The sequence below is a fragment of the Elephas maximus genome, chromosome 17, assembly GCF_024166365.1.
Source record: "Elephas maximus indicus isolate mEleMax1 chromosome 17, mEleMax1 primary haplotype, whole genome shotgun sequence".
Taxonomy (NCBI): Eukaryota; Metazoa; Chordata; class Mammalia; order Proboscidea; family Elephantidae; genus Elephas; species Elephas maximus.
The window spans coordinates 1,801,197-1,810,108 of record NC_064835.1 but is presented as its reverse complement, the minus strand read 5'-3'; positions in this window follow the sequence as shown (position 1 = coordinate 1,810,108).

Below are 8,912 nucleotides of genomic sequence, written 5' to 3'. Positions count from 1 at the left end.
TTGGGGGTTAGTGTTTGTTGTTAGGGGGTTAGGGTTGTTTGTTGTTAGGGTGTTAGTGTTCTTTGATGTTAGGGGTTTAGTGTTGTTTGTTGTTAGGGGGTTAGTGTTGTTCGTTGTTAGGGGGTTAGTGTTGTTTCTTGTTACGGGGTTAGTGTTGTTTGCTGTTACGGGGTTAGGGTAGTTTCTTGTTCGGGGTTTAGTATTGTTTTTTGTTAGGGGGTTAGTGTATGTTGTTAGGGGTTTAGGGTTGTTTCTTGTTGGGGTTTAGTGGTTTTTGTTGTTAGGGTGTTAGTGTTGTTTGTTGCTAGGGTGTTAGTGTTTTGTGTTGTTAGGGGGTTAGTGTTGTTTGATGTTAGGGGTTTAGGGTTGTTTGTTGATAGGGGGTTAGTGTTGTTTGTTGTTAGGGGGTTAGGGATGTTTGTTGTTAGGGTGTTAGTGTTGTTTGTTGTTAGGGAGTTAGGGTTGTTTGTTGTTAGGGTGTTAGTGTTGTTTGTTGTTGGTGGGTTAGGGTTTTTTGTTGTTTGGTTAGGGTTGTTTTTTGTTAGGGGGTTAGTGTTGTTTGTTGTTAGGGGTTTAGGGTTGTTTCTTGTTGGGGTTTAGTGGTTTTTGTTGTTAGAGTGTTAGTGTTTATTGTGGTTAGGGGGTTAGTGTTGTTGGTTGTTCGGGGGGTTAGCATTGTTTGTTCTTAAGGGGTTAGGGTTGTTTGTTGTTTGGTGTTTAGGGTTGTTTGTTGTTTGGGGGTTAGGGTTGTTTGTTGTTACGGTTTAGTGTTGTTTGTTGTTACGGGGTTAGGGTATTTTCTTGTTAGGGGTTCAGTGTTGTTTGTTGTTAGGAGTTAGTGTTTTTTGTTAGGGGTTTAGGGTTGTTTCTTGGGGTTTAGTGGTTTCTGTTGTTAGGTTGTTAGTGTTGTTTGTTGTTAGGGTGTTAGTGTTTTGTGTTGTTAGGGGGTTAGTGTTGTTTGATGTTAGGGGGTAAGTGTTTGTTGTTAGGGGGTTAGTGTTGTTTGTTGTTAGTGGGTTAGGGTTTTTTGTTGTTTGGTTAGGATTGTATGTTGTTAGGGGGTTAGTGTTGTTTGTTGTTAGGGGTTTAGGGTTGTTTCTTGTTTTGGTTTAGTGGTTTTTGTTGTTAGGGTGTTAGTGTTGTTTGTTCTTACGGTGTTAGTGTTTTGTGTTGTTAGGGGGTTAGTGTTGTTTGATGTTAGGGGTTTAGGGTTGTTTGTTGTTAGGGGGTTAGTGTTGTTTGTTGTTAGGGTGTTAGGGTTGTTTGTTGTTAGTGGTTTAGGGTTGTTTGTTGTTAGTGGGTTAGTGTTTTTGGTTTTCAGGGGTTAGGGTTGTTTGTTGTTTGGGGGTTAGTGTGTGTTGTTCGGGGGTTAGGGTTGTTTGTTGTTAGTGGGTTACGGTTTTTTGTTGGTTGGTTAGGGTTGTTTGTTGTTAGGGGGTTAGTGGTGTTTGTTCTTAGGGGTTTAGGGTTGTTTCTTGTTGGGGTTTAGTGGTTTTTGTTGTTAGGGTGTTAGTGTTGTTTGTTGTTAGGGTGTTAGTGTTTTGTGATGTTAGGGGGTTAGTGTTGTTTGATGTTAGGGGTTTAGGGTTGTTTGTTGTTAGGGGGTTAGTGTTGTTTGTTGTTAGGGTGTTAGGGTTGTTTGTTGTTAGTGGGTTAGGGTTGTTTGTTGTTAGTGCTTTAGTGTTTTTGGTTTTTAGGGTTTAGGGTTGTTTGTTGTTTAGGGGTTAGTGTTTGTTGTTAGGGGGTTAGGGTTGTTTGTTGTTAGGGTGTTAGTGTTCTTTGATGTTAGGGGTTTAGGGTTGTTTGTTGTTAGGGGGTTAGTGTTGTTTGTTGTTAGGGGGTTAGGGTTGTTTGTTGTTAGGGTGTTAGTGTTGTTTGTTGTTAGTGGGTTAGGGTTTTTTGTTGCTTGGTTAGGATTGTTTGTTGTTATGGGGTTAGTGTAGTTTGTTTTAGGGGGTTAGTGTTGTTTTTTGTTAGGGGTTTAGGGTTGTTTCTTGTTGGGGTTTAGTGGTTTTTGTTGTTAGGGTGTTAGTCTTTATTGTGGTTAGCGGGTTAGTGTTGTTGGTTGTTCGGGGGTTAGGGTTGTTTGTTGTTAGGGGGTTAGGGTTGTTTGTTGTTTGGGGGTTAGGGCTGTTTGTTGTTACGGGGTTAGTGTTGTTTGTTGTTACGGGGTTAGGGTAGTTTCTTCTTAGGGGTTTAGTGTTGTTTTGTGTTAGGGGGTTAGTGTTTGTTGTTAGGGGTTTCGGGTTGTTTCTTGTTGGGGTTTAGTGGTTTTTGTTGTTAGGGTGTTAGTGTTGTTTGTTGTTAGGGTGTTAGTGTTTTGTGTTGTTAGGGGGTTAGTGTTGCTTGATGTTAGGGGTTTAGGGTTGTTTGTTGTTAGGGGGTTAGTGTTGTTTGTTGTTAGGGTGTTAGGGTTGTTCGTTGTTAGTGGTTTAGGGTAGTTTGTTGTTAGTGGGTTAGTGTTTTTGGTTTTTAGGGGTTAGGGTTGTTTGTTGTTTGGGGGTTAGTGTTTGTTGTTAGGGGTTTCGGGTTGTTTCTTGTTGGGGTTTAGTGGTTTTTGTTGTTAGGGTGTTAGTGTTGTTTGTTGTTAGGGTGTTAGTGTTTTGTGTTGTTAGGGGGTTAGTGTTGTTTGTTGTTAGGGCGTTAGGGTTGTTTGTTTTTAGGGTGTTAGTGTTCTTTGATGTTAGGGGTTTAGGGTTGTTTGTTGTTAGGGGGTTAGTGTTTGTTGTCAGGGTGTTAGGGTTGTTTGTTCTTAGTGGGTTAGGGTTGTTTGTTGTTAGTGGGTTAGTGTTTTTGGTTTTTAGGGGTTAGGGTTGTTTGTTGTTTGGGGGTTAGTGTTTGTTGTTAGGGGTTAGGGTTGTTTGTTGTTAGGGTGTTAGTGTTCTTTGATGTTAGGTGTTTAGGGTTGTTTGTTGTTAGGGGGTTAGGGTTGTTTGTTGTTAGGGTGTTAGTGTTGTTTGTTGTTAGGGGGTTAGGGTTGTTTGTTGTTAGGGTGTTAGTGTTGTTTGTTGTTAGTGGGTTAGGGTTTTTTGTTGTTTGGTTAGGATTGTTTGTTGTTAGGGGGTTAGTGTTGTGTGTTGTAAGGGGTTTAGGGTTGTTTCTTGTTGGGGTTTAGTGGTTTTTGTTGTTAGGGTGTTAGTGTTGTTTGTTGTTACGGTGTTAGTGTTTTGTGTTGTTAGGTTGTTAGTGTTGTTTGATGTTAGGGGTTTAGGGTTGTTTGTTGTTAGGGGGTTAGTGTTGTTTGTTGTTAGGGTGTTAGGGTTGTTTGTTGTTAGTGGTTTAGGGTTGTTTGTTGTTAGTGGGTTAGTGTTTTTGGTTTTTAGGTGTTAGGGTTGTTTGTTGTTTGGGGGTTAGTGTTTGTTGTTAGGGGGTTAGGGTTGTTTGTTGTTAGGGTGTTAGTGTTCTTTGATGTTAGGGGTTTAGTGTTGTTTGTTGTTAGGGGGTTACTGTTGTTCGTTGTTAGGGGGTTAGTGTTGTTTCTTGTTACGGGGTTAGTGTTGTTTGCTGTTACGGGGTTAGGGTAGTTTCTTGTTCGGGGTTTAGTATTGTTTTTTGTTAGGGGGTTAGTGTATGTTGTTAGGGGTTTAGGGTTGTTTCTTGTTGGGGTTTAGTGGTTTTTGTTGTTAGGGTGTTAGTGTTGTTTGTTGCTAGGGTGTTAGTGTTTTGTGTTGTTAGGGGGTTAGTGTTGTTTGATGTTAGGGGTTTAGGGTTGTTTGTTGATAGGGGGTTAGTGTTGTTTGTTGTTAGGGGGTTAGGGTTGTTTGTTGTTAGGGTGTTAGCGTTGTTTGTTGTTAGGAAGTTAGGGTTGTTTGTTGTTAGGGTGTTAGTGTTGTTTGTTGTTTGTGGGTTAGGGTTTTTTGTTGTTTGGTTAGGGTTGTTTTGTGTTAGGGGGTTAGTGTTTTTTGTTGTTAGGGGTTTAGGATTGTTTCTTGTTGGGGTTTAGTGGTTTCTGTTGTTAGGGTGTTAGTGTTTATTGTGGTTAGGGGGTTAGTGTTGTTGGTTGTTCGGGGGGTTAGGATTGTTTGTTGTTAGGGGTTAGGGTTGTTTGTTGTTTGGGGTTTACGGTTGTTTGTTGTTTGGGGGTTAGGTTTGTTTGTTGTTACGGTTTACTGTTTGTTGTTACGGGGTTAGGGTATTTTCTTGTTAGGAGTTCAGTGTTGTTTGTTGTTAGGGGGTTAGTGTTTTTTGTTAGGGGTTTAGGGTTGTTTCTTGTTGGGGTTTAGTGGTTTCTGTTGTTAGAGTGTTAGTGTTGTTTGTTGTTAGGGTGTTAGTGATTTGTGTAGTTACGGGGTTAGTGTTGTTTGATGTTGGGGGTAAGGGTTGTTTGTTGTTAGGGGGTTAGTGTTGTTTGTTGTTAGGGTGTTAGGGTTGTTTGTTGTTAGTGGTTTAGGGTTGTTTGTTGTTAGTGGGTTAGTGTTTTTGGTTTTCAGGGGTTAGGGTTGTTTGTTGTTTGGGGGTTAGTGTGTGTTGTTGGGGGTTATGGTTGTTTGTTGTTAGTGGGTTACGGTTTTTTGTTGGTTGTTAGGGTTGTTTGTTGTTAGGGGGTTAGTGGTGTTTGTTCTTAGGGGTTTAGGGTTGTTTCTTGTTGGGGTTTAGTGGTTTTTGTTGTTAGGGTGTTAGTGTTGTTTGTTGTTAGGGTGTTAGTGTTTTGTGATGTTAGGGGGTTAGTGTTGTTTGATGTTAGGGGTTTAGGGTTGTTTGTTGTTAAGGGCTTAGTGTTGTTTGTTGTTAGGGTGTTAGGGTTGTTTGTTGTTAGTGGGTTAGGGTTGTTTGTTGTTAGTGCTTTAGTGTTTTTGGTTTTTAGGGTTTAGGGTTGTTTGTTGTTTAGGGGTTAGTGTTTGTTGTTAGGGGGTTAGGGTTGTTTGTTGTTAGGGTGTTAGTGTTCTTTGATGTTAGGGGTTGAGGGTTGTTTGTTAGGGGGTTAGTGTTGTTCGTTGTTAGGGGGTTAGGGTTGTTTCTTGTTACTGGGTTAGTGTTGTTTGTTGTTACAGGGTTAGGGTAGTTTCTTGTTCGGGGTTTAGTATTGTTTTTTGTTAGGGGGTTAGTGTTTGTTGTTAGGGGTTTAGGGTTGTTTCTTGTTGGGGTTTAGTGGTTTTTGTTGTTAGGGTGTTAGTGTTGTTTGTTCTTACGGTGTTAGTGTTTTGTGTTGTTAGTGGGTTAGTGTTGTTTGATGTTAGGGGTTTAGGGTTGTTTGTTGTTAGGGGGTTAGTGTTGTTTGTTGTTAGGGTGTTAGGGTTGTTTGTTGTTAGTGGTTTCGGGTTGTTTGTTGTTAGTGGGTTAGTGTTTTTGGTTTTCAGGGGTTAGGGTTGTTTGTTGTTTGGGGGTTAGTGTGTGTTGTTCGGGGGTTAGGGTTGTTTGTTGTTAGTGGGTTACGGTTTTTTGTTGGTTGGTTAGGGTTGTTTGTTGTTAGGAGGTTAGTGGTGTTTGTTCTTAGGGGTTTAGGGTTGTTTCTTGTTGGGGTTTAGTGGTTTTTGTTGTTAGGGTGTTAGTGTTGTTTGTTGTTAGGGTGTTAGTGTTTTGTGATGTTAGGGGGTTAGTGTTGTTTGATGTTAGGGGTTTAGGGTTGTTTGTTGTTAGGGGGTTAGTGTTGTTTGTTGTTAGGGTGTTAGGGTTGTTTGTTGTTAGTGGGTTAGGGTTGTTTGTTGTTAGTGCTTTAGTGCTTTTGGTTTTTAGGGTTTAGGGTTGTTTGTTGTTTAGGGGTTAGTGTTTGTTGTTAGGGGGTTAGGGTTGTTTGTTGTTAGGGTGTTAGTGTTCTTTGATGTTAGGGGTTTAGGGTTGTTTGTTGTTAGGGGGTTAGTGTTGTTTGTTGTTAGGGGGTTAGGGTTGTTTGTTGTTAGGGTGTTAGTGTTGTTTGTTGTTAGGGGGTTAGGGTTGTTTGTTGTTAGGGTGTTAGTGTTGTTTGTTGTTAGTGGGTTAGGGTTTTTTGTTGCTTGGTTAGGATTGTTTGTTGCTAGGGGGTTAGTGTAGTTTGTTTTTAGGGGGTTAGTGTTGTTTTTTGTTACGGGTTTAGGGTTGTTTCTTGTTGGGGTTTAGTGGTTTTTGTTGTTAGGGTGTTAGTCTTTATTGTGGTTAGGGGGTTAGTGTTGTTGGTTGTTCGGGGGTTAGGATTGTGTGTTGTTAGGGGGTTAGGATTGTTTGTTGTTTGGGGGTTAGAGCTGTTTGTTGTTACGGGGTTAGTGTTGTTTGTTGTTACGGGGTTAGGGTAGTTTCTTGTTAGGTGTTTAGTGTTTGTTGTTAGGGGTTTCAGGTTGTTTCTTGTTGGGGTTTAGTGGTTTTTGTTGTTAGGGTGTTAGTGTTGTTTGTTGTTAGGGTGTTAGGGTTGTTTGTTGTTAGTGGTTTAGGGTAGTTTGTTGTTAGTGGGTTAGTGTTTTTGGTTTTTAGGGGTTAGGGTAGTTTGTTGTTAGTGGGTTAGTGTTTTTGGTTTTTAGGGGTTAGGGTTGTTTGTTGTTTGGGGGTTAGTGTTTGTTGTTAGGGGGTTAGGGTTGTTTGTTGTTAGGGTGTTAGTGTTCTTTCATGTTAGGGCTTTAGGGTTGTTTGTTGTTAGGGGGTTAGTGTTGTATGTTGTTAGGGGGTTAGGGTTGTTTGTTGTTAGGGTGTTAGTGTTGTTTGTTCTTAGGGGGTTAGGGTTGTTTGTTGTTTCGGGGTTAGGGTTCTTTGTTGTTACGGGGTTAGTGTTGTTTGTTGTTACGGGGTTAGGGTAGTTTCTTGTTACCGGTTTAGTGTTGTTTGTTGTTAGGGGGTTAGTGTTTGTTGTTAGGGGTTTCGGGTTGTTTCTTGTTGGGGTTTAGTGGTTTTTGTTGTTAGGGTGTTAGTGTTTTGTGTAGTTAGGGGGTTAGGGTTGTTTGATGTTAGGGGTTTAGGGTTGTTTGTTGTTAGGGGGTTAGTGTTGTTTGTTGTTAGGGTGTTAGGGTTGTTTGTTGTTAGTGGGTTAGGGTAGTTTGTTGTTAGTGGGTTAGTGTTTTTGGTTTTTAGGGGTTAGGGTTGTTTGTTGTTTGGGGGTTAGTGTTTGTTGTTAGGGGGTTTGGGTTGTTTGTTTTTAGAGTGTTAGTGTTCTTTGATGTTAGGGGTTTAGGGTTGTTTGTTGTTAGGGGGTTAGTGTTGTTTGTTGTTAGGGGGTTAGTGTTGTTTCTTGTTACGGGGTTAGTGTTGTTTGTTGTTACGGGGATAGGGTAGTTTCTTGTTCGGGGTTTAGTGTTGTTTTTTCTTAGGGGGTTAGTGTTTGTTGTTAGGGGTTTAGGGTTGTTTGTTGTTTGGGGGTTAGGGTTGTTTGTTGTTACGGGTTAGTGTTGTTTGTTGTTATGGGGTTAGGGTAGTTTCTTGTTAGGGGTTCAGTGTTGTTTGTTGTTAGGGGGTTAGTGTTTGTTGTTAGGGAGTTAGGGTTGTTTGTTGTTAGGGTGTTAGTGTTGTTTGTTGTTAGTGGGTTAGGGTTTTTTGTTGTTTGGTTAGGGTTGTTTTTTGTTAGGGGGTTAGTGTTGTTTGTTGTTAGGGGTTTAGGGTTGTTTCTTGTTGGGGTTTAGTGGTTTTTGTTGTTAGGGTGTTAGTGTTTATTGTGGTTAGGGGGTTAGTGTTGTTTGGTGGTTCGGGGGGTTAGGATTGTTTGTTGTTAAGGGGTTAGGGTTGTTTGTTGTTTGGGGGTTAGGGTTCTTTGTTGTTTGGGGGTTAGGGTTGTATGTTGTTATGGGTTAGTGTTGTTTGTCGTTACGGGGATAGGGTAGTTTCTTCTAAGGGGTTCAGTGTTGTTTGTTGTTAGGGGGTTAGTGTTTGTTGTTAGGGGTTTCGGGTTGTTTCTTGTTGGGGTTTAGTTGTTTTTGTTGTTAGGGTGTTAGTGTTGTTTGTTGTTAGGGTGTTAGTGTTTTGTGTCGTTAGGGGGTTAGTGTTGTTTGATGTTAGGGGTTACGGGTTGTTTGTTGTTAGGGGGTTAGTGTTGTTTGTTGTTAGGGTGTTAGGGTTGTTTGTTGTTAGTGGGTTAGGGTTGTTTGTTGTTAGTGGGTTAGTTTTTTTGGTTTTTAGGGGTTAGGGTTGTTTGTTGTTTGGGGGTTAGTGTTTGTTGTTAGGGGGTTAGGGTTGTTTGTTGTTAGGGTGTTAGTGTTCTTTGATGTTAGGGGTTAAGGGTTGTTTGTTGTTAGGGGTTTAGTGTTGTTTGTTGTTAGGGGGTTAGGGTTGTTTGTTGTTAGGGTGTTAGTGTTGTTTGTTGTTAGGGGGTTAGGGTTGTTTGTTGTTAGGGTGTTAGTGTTGTTTGTTGTTAGTGGGTTAGGGTTTTTTGTTGTTTGGTTAGGGTTGTTTGTTGTTAGGGGGTTAGTGTTGTTTGTTCTTAGGGGTTTAGGGTTGTTTCTTGTTGGGGTTTAGTGGTTTTTGTTGTTAGGGTGTTAGTGTTCTTTGTTGTTAGGGTGTTAGTGTTTTGTGATGTTAGGGGGTTAGTGTTGTTTGATGTTAGGGGTTTAGGGTTGTTTGTTGTTAGGGGGTTAGTGTTGTTTCTTGTTAGGGGGTTAGGGTTGTTTCTTATTACGGGGTTAGTGTTGTTTGTTGTTACGGGGTTCGGGTAGTTTCTTGTTCGGGGTTTAGTGTTGTTTTTTCTTAGGGTTTTAGTGTTTGTTGTTAGGGGTTTAGGGTTGTTTGTTGTTAGGGTGTTTGTGTTGTTTGTTGTTAGGCAGTTAGGGTTGTTTGTTGTTAGGGCGTTAGTGTTGTTTGTTGTCAGTGTGTTAGGGTTTTTTGTTGTTTGGTTAGGGTTGTTTTTTGTTAGGGGGTTAGTGTTGTTTGTTGTTAGGGGTTTAGGGTTGTTTCTTGTTGGGGTTTAGTGGTTTTTGTTGTTAGAGTGTTAGTGTTTATTGTGGTTAGGGGGTTAGTGTTGTTGGTTGTTCGGGGGTTTAGGATTGTTTGTTATTAAGGGGTTAGGGTTGTTTGCTGTTTGGGGG